Consider the following 13,903-nt stretch of genomic DNA (forward strand, 5'->3'; position numbering starts at 1 on the left):
ATTTTCTTTACCTCAACTGTTATGAAAGACAGGGGAACTGGGTGAAAATTATACAATAATAAGAGTCAATCAAATGCAGATTCTAACTGTAACTGGTCTTTGTTAGCTGTACAATCCTGGGTAAGTTACTCAAATCCAAAAGGGAGAAAGTAACACTAGAAGTTTAGAGTAAGTCCCAGGTTTACTGCAAGGAGTAGCAGTAGGCAAGACAGCTGGGGCATACCAGGGACATAATAATTACAGATATTGTTACGTGTGCCAGCTGCAATGCTTGCACACCACATAAAAATGAGAGTCAAGAACCCTTAGAACCCCACCTACTTTCACTTATGATCGTCTTTGCACCCTTTGTCTCTATTTTGTTCACATCCATTTGATTTTAAGTCTTTCTCCTGAAAAATAACAGTAAAATCTGAAATGAAACTATAAATACGTTGAGAGAAATGTTGGTTCAACTAGATTTTTGGATTTTAGCCATGCATGTTACCTAACTTCCATCTATTTTCTATTGCTCATCTTAGATCATCTCAAATACGTCATTTTCCACAAAGGCAGTAGGAAACAAAGTTATCCTTGATAGTCAGAGGCGTCCCTTGTAAACCATGTGTGTTCCGGGTCCAATGAATGACTCCTGAAATGCCCAGATCCATGGGGTAATGAGCTGATTCTCCAGGATCAATCCCATTGCCCGTGGCAATGGAACGGTATTCCAATCTGAAGAATTAGCTTTGCTTTGCTTTGCTTATTTCCTTGGCCACAGACACATCTCCTAACCCTATTTACCTCGCCCTCAGAAACATTATAAGAGACAAGGAAAAACACACAGTGACTGGCCAGCACACACTCATCGACAGAGTAACTCAGAAGTGGATGGCAGAACCAATAATGTCATCTGCATATATGAGGATCGGGATCTGTCCACCTACAAATGCATAATAGAGTAACTAGGAAAAAAGCAGATTCCTTTAACCTACAAGTCAATTCTAAGGATGGGACCTAGAAAATCCATACTTCATCAAAGCCCTCTTTTGATATCCTTTTCATCCAGATAAGCAGTGAAGTTAAAAGCCAGCCTATGAAAACAGTTCATTTTATCAATACTGAGTGTAAATTCTTTTGCAGACTTTAAGGACAGAGTGTTCTTATTGTCACATACAACGTGGTTTTAGATAGAGCTATGCTAAAAGTAACAGAACTGAAATCTAAAAATTATTCAATAATTGTTAATTGACTGATCACAAAGAGTCCAGTTATTAATTGAATGAACACTTCCTAATCTAGTCCATGCCTGTCACTCTGCGAGGTGCTGTGTTGGGGACAGGGTGCTGAATAACTCAGGTGTGGCCCCTGCCCTCCAGGACCTTATGGGGGTCCATCATAGGATTTCTGTGCAGTGATCAGTTTAGTGTGGTGGTTTTAATAGTAAGGACCGGAGACTCATTCCCACTCGCCCACGTAAAAGGATATTCAACATGAAGATTTTTGTAACTTAGGTTTTGGGCTTGGAGAACTCCTGGGACCTAAGGCCATCCTTCTCTCTCAGGGTGCTGGCACCCTCCCTCTCTCCTCCCTCTGCTGGCGCCTCTGTCTCTCTCTGGCTTCTGCACACTCATGACTACAGCCTGGACGCTTCTCTTCCTGCATGGGAGCTCCAGCATATCCTTTCAGGTCCTGAACCTGCTGCCAACTCCCTCTCTCTCTTACTGTTCCTGAGTTCAGAATGCCAAGATCATCTGATGGTCCAGCTCATCATTTTTAAAACAGACATGGGCCAGCTGATGAATGGGCCACTGTGGGACCAAGTGTCCTCACTGCTGGTCCAGTGAGTTCCAAAAGAAGAGGAGAAGGCAAGACCACGTGGTCCACACACAGTTGCCCCTTCCTCAGGCCCCGTGCATCATGGCCTCATGTGCAAGTATCTGAGTTTCACTGAATCTCAGGTCAAGTAATACACAAATTCTGACACAGCTATTTAATTTCTCTTGTGTGCATTTATCACTGGAAATAATTAAATACCTTGGTCAATGCATAGCTTCTTCTGAATCACATAAGCACCATATAATTTTAAATAATTTTACTTTCTGAAGTAAAGAATTGATATATTAAAAGGACTTTTAAATCACAGTGTAGACCTGAAGGGTCTGGGGAGATGTGGAAACCAGTTAGGACAAGCTTCTCATTTTACAGAGAAGGAAGCTAAGGTCGAAAATGGTTAATGGCTTAGGGAACATCTGGTTAGAGGCTAAAACAGATTGTGAACTCTGAAAACTTACAGAAATAGTGAACAATTTGATTGGGTGCATATATATACACACACATATAGGGGAGTTAAGGGACAAGAGGGGTTACTTCCTGGATTTTTCATTTTAAAACAGTTGTGTGTGTGTGTGTGTGTGTGTGTGTGTGTGTGTGTGTGTGTGTACAGATACAGATATGAAAATCATTTTAGTTTTCTTTATCATAGGGGAAAAAACATCAGAGTTCACCAACGCAGGCCAAGGCCAAGATGTCTAACTAAATTACAAAATTTAATATTTGCCACAACTCCTCCAACATAAACAGATTTAAAAGATATGCAGTTTCAAATTAGGTGGCTGTTGGCAAGGCTGTCTTTATGTGGGGGTGTGTAGACTATCCTTATTCCGATCCTCAAGCTAACAAACACCACAAACAAAAAAGACATTCAATGTTTCTGCTCTCTTTGTTTCCAGGGAGTATTGTGAAAGTAATTATTCTGTTGTATTTAAGAGGCCTATTTCATGGATGGGAAAATGTATTAAATTTCATTTGGCAGTTATTCAATCCTTGTTAATGTTATCTCCAGAGATAACTGCTTCAAAACAGGCTTTCAGACCTCAGTTCTTCCTCTTCTACCATAATCCTTCTAAAAGAGTGTGAGACGGGACTTTGGGAACTTGTCATCGATTTCTAGGACCGAGTGGTCATGACACAAAACCAGAAACGCTGTTAGGAACACTTCGGTCTATCAAAACAAAAGTTTGTAATTAATGGCATCTGGTTCAAAATTTTCCTTTTGACAGAGGTGTTTTTTTAGAAAGAAGAAAAATAACAACAAGAAAATGGGATGAAGAAAAAAAAAAGTCCTGGTAACTTTTACTTTTCTCTCTTTCTCTTGTTTTGTCATAATCATTAAAAAAAAAAGAGTTGATGGGCTTTTACTGTAATTAGACACCTATTGACAGAAAAAACGGTTTTGGTGTCTGAACTGTAATCTCCCCATGAAATATCAATTATACATGACAGTCATAGAGTGCTAGATTTTTGGTTCAATTGCCTTGCCAGATCTGGGCTACAGGAGAGGAAAGCAAACTTATTTTCTCCAATGTGCAAAAATACCATTTAGTCCAAAAGGCGCATCTTTTAAAGAGGTGGGAAGTGGTCATGCAAACTTTTTTTAATAGCTCACAGGAGAGAACTCAGAAGCTTACGAAAAGGCAGCAGTATAGTTACTATGAGGAACAATACCGGGGCACCAAATTCTGTAGAAAATGAGACTGTGCTCTGATAACCAGCTCTGGTGTATGAGAAAGCCCTGCCATGTGGGACAGTCTTCAACCACAAATACAATTTCCATATTCCTCAGTTTAAAAAAAGTATCAGACCATTTAAAAAAATTCATGTGACTCGGGGGGAGGGTATAGCTCAGTGGTAGCGTGTGTGCACGAGGTCCTGGGTTCAATCTCCAGTACTTCCATTAAAATAAGTAAGTAAATGAACCTAATTACCACCACCTCCCAAAAAACCCCTGAAATAATAAAATAAATTAATTTTTATAAAAACCTTAAAAAAAATTCATGTGACTAAACACTGAAAGGACTTTTCATTAAACTCAGACCTGGATTCAATTCTTCAGTTTGAATTTCCATTCTTAAACTGTTTATTGGGAGAAGACTTCCTAAATTTTCCTAAAAACACCTATTTTTCCCCACTTTGGTAACCACAGTTTGTTTTCTATGTCCTAAGTCTATTTTTGGTTTGTAAATAAAACTTGTATCCTTTTTTTTAGATTCCACATATAAGTGATATCAGTTAGGAGTTTGGCACTAACAGACATGTATTACTATATATAAAACAGATAAACAAGGACCTACTTTGTAGCACAGGGAACCATATTCAATTTCTTGCAATAACATATAATGGAAAGAATCTGAAAAGTATATATGTATGTATATGTATAACCGAACTATTTTGCTGTACACCTGAAACTAACATTGTAAATCAATTACACTTCAATAAAAAAAACAAAATTAAAAAAAATCTATATTTTCTTGCCCCCTCCCCCCAAAAAAACTCACACCTTCACTTAGGTTTTGCCTGAAATGTAACATAATTCATTACTGGGCAATTCTTGGAAATGTATTTGATGCTTATCCCCCAGATGATAAAATAATTTTCAAGAGGATTTAAACACGATCAGAATGATCCTGACATTGGCTGTGATAATCTGTCATGTGATCAGCTATGCTGAAACTCCCCTGATATCCACCAAAATGGTTAAAAAGAATGATTCTGTGATCTAGTTTGAGAGACGCAAATGGTTGTTACCTAATTTCAGTTCATGTTTCCCCCCTTAACTCATAAGTTCCGTCTATGAAAATTGTTTCATTTCTCTCCTCTGTATCCCCACCCTCCACCCCCAATTCTCTACATCATTTTCCCACAGAGGAAACCAGAACCGGAAGCAGTCCACCAAATGGGGACCCTGGTGGGTGGTTAGCAGAGTCCAGTCCATTCCAGAGTCCAGAGTCCAGGTAGCAGGTTAGGAAGTGGGTTGTAGGGAATTTAAGTTAATCCATGCCTAGTGAACCAAGTCCATCTAGCACAGAGATTATGGTGCAATTTTGCAGTGACTTGTAAGCAGCTTCTTTTGTCTTGCGTGAAGGAAAAAACAATTAAACACTTGATGTGTACTGGGAATTTGGGGTCCCCGCAGCGCAAGCACACCTGTGTGAGTGCACAATGATGAGGCTGCCTTGCATGCAATGTGCTCCATCACTAGGGATTCATCCTTGCCTCGTTGGACTTTACCTTTTAAAGGTTTTCCTTGCTATCCAAGAAACACCTGCTGATTGTAACATATTTGGAAAGGCAGTGGAAGGGTAAAGAAGCTTGCTTAAACTAATAAAACATTTCTTCCCCATCACTTCTGAAATACTCAGCTTGTAAATGCTATATTCTCAGCCCTCCGCTTGGTACCTTGCATATCAAAGTTCCAGCATAGCTTTTCATCGTTCTATGGATTAAGTCTAAGATCAATATCTTATTCTTCTGGGCCCTTCACCTGGACGCCAGAGGACCATTCCAGTCCCCTCGAATTCTTAAATCCCTTCATCTCGACCTTGGGTTACTTACTTGTGGCCCTTCATCTGCTGCCATCACTCCCACATCATCGAGCCTTGTGTTAAGCCCTCCCTCTTCTGCACCCAGGGCTGCTTTTCTCCCCAAGACTCACCAACCACTTCTCGTTAACCAGTGCCACAGATCCCTTTCCTCCCGTTACTCTTAGACTGTCTGGGTCTCCAGAACTCCCATCATCTTCCTGGGCCTGGATGGGGCTCTCTCCTGACTGTTCATTATGGACACCACCCTTAAAACTCACTCAAGTCCACTGTCTCATAGGGCAGGGCATACAGGTCAATGATTTTGTTTTGCTGCCGTTCACAAAGCCTATATCTGTCTTGAGATGTAAGCATCCCAAAGGTAAGGCTGGGTCTTTGCAGAGGATTGTTAATACGCCAAGGTGCAACAAGATACTTCCTAAACAGTACATGATGGCACAAATGGCATGTACCTCGTGAGACTATCTGAAATCTAAAAGCTTTTGGTATTGCCAAATATATGTTTAGCATGTTTCTTTCAAAAAATAAACATTTCATTGAATGCTAAATGCCTTAGGAATGTCTATTTATATGCAAGACACTAAGTATTTGCAGGAAAAATAATAAAAGATAGATGTGTGTGTTACTTTACAGCCTTTTAAAGCTTAATGGTGGATTAATGTAATTACTGTATAAGGCAAAATGAGATGAATGTTGTAAGGGTGCATAGGTCATGCAGGGTTTTAAAGGATGGGTGAAATCATATCGGATTGAGAGACCAGAGGACACTTCAAGAAGAAAGTGGTATTTTAGTTAGGTTTTGAATGCCGGGTAGAATTTTGACATAGATTATCTATTTTTTTTTAAATTGACATTTAACATTAATTAAATAACATCTCAACTTTAAATGAAAGTTCCTATTTTTACAACAAGAAGTGGCATTATTTAGATTCTACATATATGAAAAAGCAGCTAAGGACTGCATGTCAATGTGTTTTCATATTGTCAGGCTATATATTTTGGACAAAAGCAGATTTTTTTTTGGCAAAGCCCTTTATAAACCTCCATGGCTATGTTATAAAGTGAACAACACAGGGCATTTTGGATACAAATGGTACCTCACTGTATGTGTGCATTATTGGTCCAAATGATTCACTCTTATTTAACTGCAATGAAGTCTTTCATCTCCCAGCTATACAATAATAGTTTCCATATGACCAGTGGCTGTGCTATAAATAAGATCAAAAGCAAGAGAAAGGATTTAATAAAAGAAAATGACATTAGGAGTAGCATTAAATCAGGGAAAAAATACCAATATCCAATTTTTTTTTTTGAGAATAAATCTCCACAAGCCAAGAAGCAGTTTCCCCAGTATGTCATGAAGAGGCATTTACAAGCAGTGGGTGTGTGCCCACTTGTGTGTGCCTTAGAGTGGCGAAGGGTAAGTTGGGGGATGGGAGGGGGAGGAGGGAGGGGCGTGGGGGAAGAGGGGCCCCATTTAGAAGCAGGCTGGAGAACAGGTGCCAGACCAAACAGCTAGCTGCACGGCGTAGCGTTCAAGGGAATGTATCAGTGGCAGACGTCCATCCATTTCTCTGTCCTCCTCTGTTCTTTTTAATGGAGATGGACTTTCTGGCAACCCCAAATTTCTCAGAGAATCATAACATTGCTCAACTCTAGTACATGAATTCTGAGAAAGGAAGTTTTTTTTGGCAATGCACAGTGACTTGATAGGAAGAGCCAACTTCCCAAACAAATTTTCTTCTAGTTCTTAAAAAAAAAAAAAATACAATGTTAATCTCTATTCCCGACTGGATAAACAGCTGCTAATAACCTCCAGCTCCCAGGGGAGGAGGTCATTCTCTTTCATCTTCAGACTGGTGGATATCTGACGTGGCACTGGACTTTTAGTGATTCCACATGTTTTTTACTTCACCTTTTTCAAAAAACTGCCCCGTACTGGTCTGGCCAACTCAGGTTCCTCTTCTCCCTTTGCCTGAGGTTGTATCCATGAACTCGGAGGACATACTCAGTCTAGCAGGACTACTTACTTGAAATCGTAGTTCTTTGACTGTGGGTGTATTTAAAGAGGAAATTCAAGCACTTATAGTATCTAAAGGAAGTTAAAGCCTTGGACCTTTGTGTTTGAAGCCCTGGGAGGGAAACAGCCATCTCAGATGGAGCTAATTATTCACTCAAGGGCTGGCTATGCTCAAAGACACTCAATTTCTAATAGCATCGCTAATGCGATTACTTTATCCGTTTGCCTCCTAAATAAAGAAGCCAGCTTCAACACTTTTTCTAATAGGAAGTACCCTGCAGAAGATGACAGGGCCAGCCGGGCCCCAGAGTCTCTCACTTGTTACCGAGCACCTGCTTTTACTGGTGACCTCAGTTCTACACCTCAAGATTCAGACATTTCGCAAAACAGCTTTTTAAACAAAACCCAGCTGTTTCCCATCTAGGCTACAGGGGGGGAATTTTTGGGCAGCTTACAGAAACATTACCCAGAGACTACCATTCTCCAATAACTTTCACACACTTTCAGCTCCAAATGAGACCCGTCCCCGAGCAGAAGCTGGGGAGAAGGCAAATGTGAAATTAAAATGTGGAAACTCAACGCCGTGGTTTTTGACAACATGTCCAATTAACTGCTTGAAAATGAATGTAGCTATTGTATCAGGACAATGCTTCCCCAAAGATATTATTTAACTAATATGGGATAGATCTTTTGGTTAAACTCAATGGTATGGTTTGAAGATGAGGATCGGGAGGAAGCTATAATTATGCACAACCGTGAATGTCAACCAATTAGGTAGAATCCTTGCATTTCAGAAATTCGATGGATGTTAAGGGTTCTTTTTTATTTTTCAGGTTTTCACTCCTAAAGCTGCTTTGCCTAAGCCCTCTTCTTATTTTGAATCAATTTTACACTTCTGTATCCTAAGCAATTAAGATACTTTTGATTTGAAAAAATTTACAGCCACGATAAAAGTTAAAATAACACGACAGCTACAGATTTTGGAGGAAAAAGAAAAAAAAAAGAAAGAAAGAAAGAAAGAAAGAAAGAAAATGGCCCAGGCCTCGTTTTGGCTTTTAAACGGTGCCAAGTTGCTCCAGTATTTTCTGTTTTGGTATGAATGACATAACTGAATTACTTCATGAGCTGCTACTTCAATTCCTCAGGGTGGAAAATTCCATGAGTTAATTTAATTTGGATGTAAAAAATATACATGAAAACGCACTCTTCCTGTGGACTCTCCTGTGAAATATGGGAGCCAATTGTTGGAACCCCACTCCCCTCCCCCCCCACCGCCCAGGAGGGGCGGGGCTTTCCGCCCAGCGCAGCCCGGCCTGGAGCAGCCCAAGGGCCGGTAGCACCGGTACGGGGCATTTTCCGACTTCCTTTTGGGCACATAGGATGCTTGATTTGCTGTGGATGTTTCTGCATCATGTTTATCCTACTGCTCTTTAACACCCTTTCCAGCCTGCTGCTGTTGAAATTCAAAGCAGACTCTAATATGAGCTCGATGACACCTTTTCCAGGAAGCTTTTTCTAGCCATCCCCTAGGACAGGACAACGTCTACCCTCCTCTGAATCACTTCCTAGGTCACTTAATCATTTCACCCTGGATGATAGTTAGTTAGGCACAGACGTGCGTTATCACCCTCCCAGAGTCAAAGGGCTGTGGGCTCAGAGGCCTTCGCTTGCACATTTACGTGTCCCTCAAGGATCGGAAGCACAAACAATACAGAATGAGAAAATGGAACATCTGTGTACTTTCTAATCTATACACTACAGATTCTTCCCTCCCAAAAATCTGCTTTCCTGAGAAAATGAGGGTATTATGGGTATTTTTGTTGTTGTTGTTTTGGGGGTTTTGTTTGTTTGTATGTTTTTAATGCAAGGGTTGTGACTTTTCTAAATTATGGACAGTTTAGCTCTGTGTCCTTGTCCCCAATAAAAGTTCAATAAAAAATATGATGATCACTGTGCTATCCAAAGGGTCTACCTGCTTTTTCCTCTATTATTTGAGAAGAGAGCAAAGTCAAAATGCCTTAAGGTCATAGAGTCTGTTTTAAACGTGTTTTTGTATTTTAAGAGAGAAGACAACAGTTTTTGGTTTTATGGATTTAAATTTCATGACACCAGAGTGCTAAACACATACCTCAGGGGAAACATTAAGGAACTCAGCTTGGTTTTCTGTAGAAGCATGGAGAAAGGAAGGCCTTTGGGGCTGATGGTCCAATGCAGACTGACTGCCTGGTTTCTAGGTCCTAGGGCCTGAATTTGAGTACAATGGGTATTGGGGGAAGAAGAAGGGGATACACCTAATTTAGACCCAAAGCTGTGGGATCTGGGCAGCATCATGTCTAACCACTTGTCTTAGGGGTTGGTAATGGAGAGTTAATGGTTTCACTGCAATGGCTGTATTTGAAGACCTCTTGACTTTTGTCTAAATTAATGCAGAAAAAGCAAATGGTGAGCTCAAGGATTTTAAAACTGTTGTAACCAATCCATGGTCAAGAGAACTTCTTTAAGGGAGACTAGAGAAAGACAAATACTGTACGTTCTCAGTTATACGTAGAGTCTAAAAAACTGAACTCAGAGAAATGAGAGAGTAGCAGGGTGGTTACTGGGAGCCGGGGGCAATCGGGGAGATGCTGCTCAGAAGGTACAAACTTCCAGCTCAAAGATGAGTGAGTTCTGGGGCTCCAATGTACGGCGTGGTGACATTAACAATACTGTATCAGATATTTGAAAGTTGTTGAGAATGGCTCTTAAAAATTATCATTATCCCCTAAAAAGTAATTATGTGAAGGGATGGAGGTGTTACCTGCCCTTATTGTGGTAATCATTTTGTAATACGTACATGTATCAAATTGTCATGTTGTACACCTCAAACTCACATATGGCAGATGTCAATAATATCTCCATAAAGCTGGCACAATTTTTATTAATAAAGAGAATTTCTTCCAGTCATCTTAAGAAAACTTAGAAAGTCCCATATTGAGATAGATACAGATAAAACCTTTCAGTTGAGGTTGCTAATCTGCTTTCAGAAATTTTTGATAATTGTGGAGGTTAGGAGAGATGGTAGAACATTAGGGAAGCAAATATCTTAATTGAAGGGGAAAAAAACCCCCAACAGAGTAGCTATAGAAAGACGATGATGACTAAGACCTTGGGTGAGATTCTGTAACTGGCTATTTAAAAGACAGTTTCGAAGGTGCTGTGAAATAAGAGGCAGTGACCTGTCAAGTTCAGTTTGGGTCCATCAGGAACAAGTCTTTCTGGATAAAGCTCAAGTCCTCGTTCAGTGGGAACACTGCACACCTGGTGTCTTGTGATGATGTTGTGGACAAAATGAGAAAAGATGGACTGCATGAGCATAAGATTAGGTGGCCATCACCAGTTGAAATATTAAACTCAAAGATCAGGGGATCATGTAAGCAAAGAGAGAATGTCTGTAGTATCAACCCTCAGGTTTTCTGCTCCATGTCCTCCTCTGGACAACATTTTTATTTGTAGCTTTGCTATGGGAATTAATGGCACCCATCAAATTTGCCAACAGCAGAGCTGGCAGAATATGTGACTGAATGAGGACCTGAAGGAGACCTGGAGACTGTAAACAGATGGAAGGCCAAAGTCTGGAATTCAAAGGCATTATGTGAAGTTCTGTACTGGCCCAACAAAAAGTGCACAAGGACAGTGGACAGACATGTGGCTTACGGATCTCAGCTGATCACAAGTTCACTGTTTGTCAGCAGGATGCTGATGTCATCAAATATTACTAATAGGAGGGTGTTAGTGGCCTTTAATGAAGATATAAGGTATTGAATGGGTTTGCTGATGAATCCACCGTAGTCCACCCTGATGATTCCTCGAGCACTGTGTTCAATCTGGGATTCTACACACAAAAAGGTCCTTGGGGATGGGGAACATTCTTTTCAAACTTGGAAGAATGCACTGGAAAGTTATCAACTCAAAACTATTTTTTAAAGGATAAATGTTTGAAGATACAGATGTCTAGCCCAGAGGGGGGGAAAAAAACACTGAGTAGACTGTCTTCAAGCAATTGTTAAGTTGCTTAAGTATTTGTTGAGTCGACTTAGAGGTAACTCCAGTGGGCAGAAAAATGAGGACATCACAGAGAAGAAAATCTGGGCTGGACATTAGGAAGAATTTTCTAATGTTTGATGGACATGAGCTTTGTGGTCATTTTGAGCTACTCACCCTTCGAGGAAGGAGGCTGATAAGGCTTGTTCACTGCTTGGCAGGGAATCTGTAGGAGGATTTGGATGGAGATGACCTCTAAGGTCCCTGAGACGGTACGGTAGTAACTACTTAGAAATGAAGTATGTGCTCAAATATACACGGAACTTTATGGGAATCAAAACCTGTGAAAACCCAAGAGGAACGAGACTGAAGATGACTAAACCACTGTGGATCATACCTTTGTTGAAGAGGTCCACACAGAAACTGGAGTTTCCTGGCTTCTGCTACGTGCATCGCTGCATACCAGTAAATGCTACCCAAAGTATCACATCACTGCCTACCACCCTCTCTTGTTGCCAAATCTAACTGGCAGGGCTAAATAGAAACACACTGCAGAGAGCCAAGGGGCAACTCAAGAGTTTTCTTGGGTTTCATTAGTGAACAGAACATGTGTAATGCCAGCCTCAGGTCTGAACCTGCCATGGTATTGGGTTAGAGAGGAGGTCTGCTGTGGCATTGTCATATTTCGTGCAAAGAGTGCTGGTCTCGTTGGCTTGTCTGCTTTCTAATCCGAGCGTGGCCAGGAACCAGCAAGTACCCATACCTGGGTCACTTCCTCTTTCTGGGCCTCAGTCTTCAGCAGTGTAGCAAGAGCAATGGGCTAAATGAGTGCGTCTGGAGTGCTTTTCAAATCGAAAACTCAATAGTCCTGATGCTTAAGAACCGTGAACACATAACTAATTTAAGTTGTTCATCCTGTGAAGTCCGAAGTGGTAACAGCTCTCATATGTTTAGTGTCAGTTAAATAAAAAGGTGCTTCTTCACCTAATGACTGTTCTTCTGATTCTGATACAGCCTTTGTAATCTGAAGTCAAACTAAAAATGTTATTGAAAAGAGGGAAAGTGGGCTAAGACTGGCTTATACCAGTGGTTTCTGAAATCTGTGCCACATCATCACCTAGGATTCTAGTAAGAGGCCTCAGGGGATGCTGTGGATAACGGGGGTGGGTGGTGAGTTTCACAGGGCTCCCCTACCCCTAAGTCATCCAGAGCAACAGACCCTTAGGGGACCACTACCCCTCTACCAAGTGACAGTGTGATCTTCCCTCCCAGATAGCAGAGCTGGGCCCGCCCTTCTTCCTACACCGCTGCAGTTTGTTTATAAATGTGCATCCTTTCCTACGAGACTGTGAACCCCTCGAGAGCAGAGACTACATCTTAGCATGGAGCCTGGCATTTGGTAATGACTTAATAAATGTTTGTGAAATGAATACATTGGCTTTAAGCAGAAAGGATCTGGGAACCACACTAATATTGTAAATTAACAGCATAGGAGCTTTGCAGCTAAATGATCCCGCCGACTCTACTGACGAGTCATCGGGAGCAAGCACGGAATCACATGAAGACTTTTTTGATGTGGGTTTTGGGTTTTGTTCCTGTTCCATTAAAACAGAAGATGAGGTCATTGGAAAGGCTTTCTTTCAAGGCTCATCTGTGGAGCTGAACACTGAATGAATAACAAAGAGATAGCTGGAAAACTGTTTCAATAATTTATCAACAATCTAAGGATTTAAAACCAGAATTGATGTCTGAAGCACAGAAGGGAATTATATTTGGGTAAGAGTTTGTAACCAGGTTAGCGACAAACCCAGCTGTTTCTTTATTTTCCTACCTTCAGAAATTTCTGCTTTGATTCTGTTAGGAAACTGGGCGGTTATGGTAAGGAAAATCACTCAATAACTTAAAATCAACTACTGTAACCAAACTAGTAAGCAGAGCTCATATCTCTTACCACTTAGCACAGACATGTTGATTTAAGAATAAGTGTTTGGACAATGTGGGATTTAATCAAGCATGCTACCATATTGGACGGTGAGTTCTTTACCTTTACATTTGGGTAGAAAGCTGCTTTCAGAACTTGGCCATTAGATAGCTAGAAACTTCCTTCATCAACCAACATTTATCAAGATTTGAAAATCGTAAGTTCTCACCACCTAAAATTAGTTCTTAAAAGGTATATCTATAGATCGTCTCTGAGGAGTGCTCATGGTTGTAAAATAGAGCATGGAATTTTAGTCAGTGTCCCCTGAGTTTAAATCTAGTTTCATGACTTGAGATTAACTACTCAAACCTTCTAAAGCTCATCTGACCAACACCTAATATGGAAACCATCCTCCTCCTCCTCACTGGGCTCTTGTGAAGACGGCCCAAGATAAGGTATACAGAGCACCTAGCTGAGGGGTTGGCAACCTGTCAAGCACTCAAAAAATGAGCTTCCTTTTTTCCCCTTTGACAGATGATTTCTTTATTGGGAAGGAAACAAAATGTAATAGCTGGTACCCAA

At 40.7% G+C, this 13,903-nt stretch overlaps 1 protein-coding gene across 20 annotated transcripts in view; it reads right to left on the reverse strand.

Annotated features, from left to right (window-relative positions):
• Positions 1 to 13,903, reverse strand: part of TCF4 (transcription factor 4) — a 344,633-nt gene that overhangs the window by 13,171 nt on the left and 317,559 nt on the right. The gene's annotated exons all lie outside the window — the stretch shown is intronic.

The sequence above is a fragment of the Camelus ferus genome, chromosome 30 (assembly GCF_009834535.1).
Source record: "Camelus ferus isolate YT-003-E chromosome 30, BCGSAC_Cfer_1.0, whole genome shotgun sequence".
NCBI classification, from domain to species: domain Eukaryota; kingdom Metazoa; phylum Chordata; class Mammalia; order Artiodactyla; family Camelidae; genus Camelus; species Camelus ferus.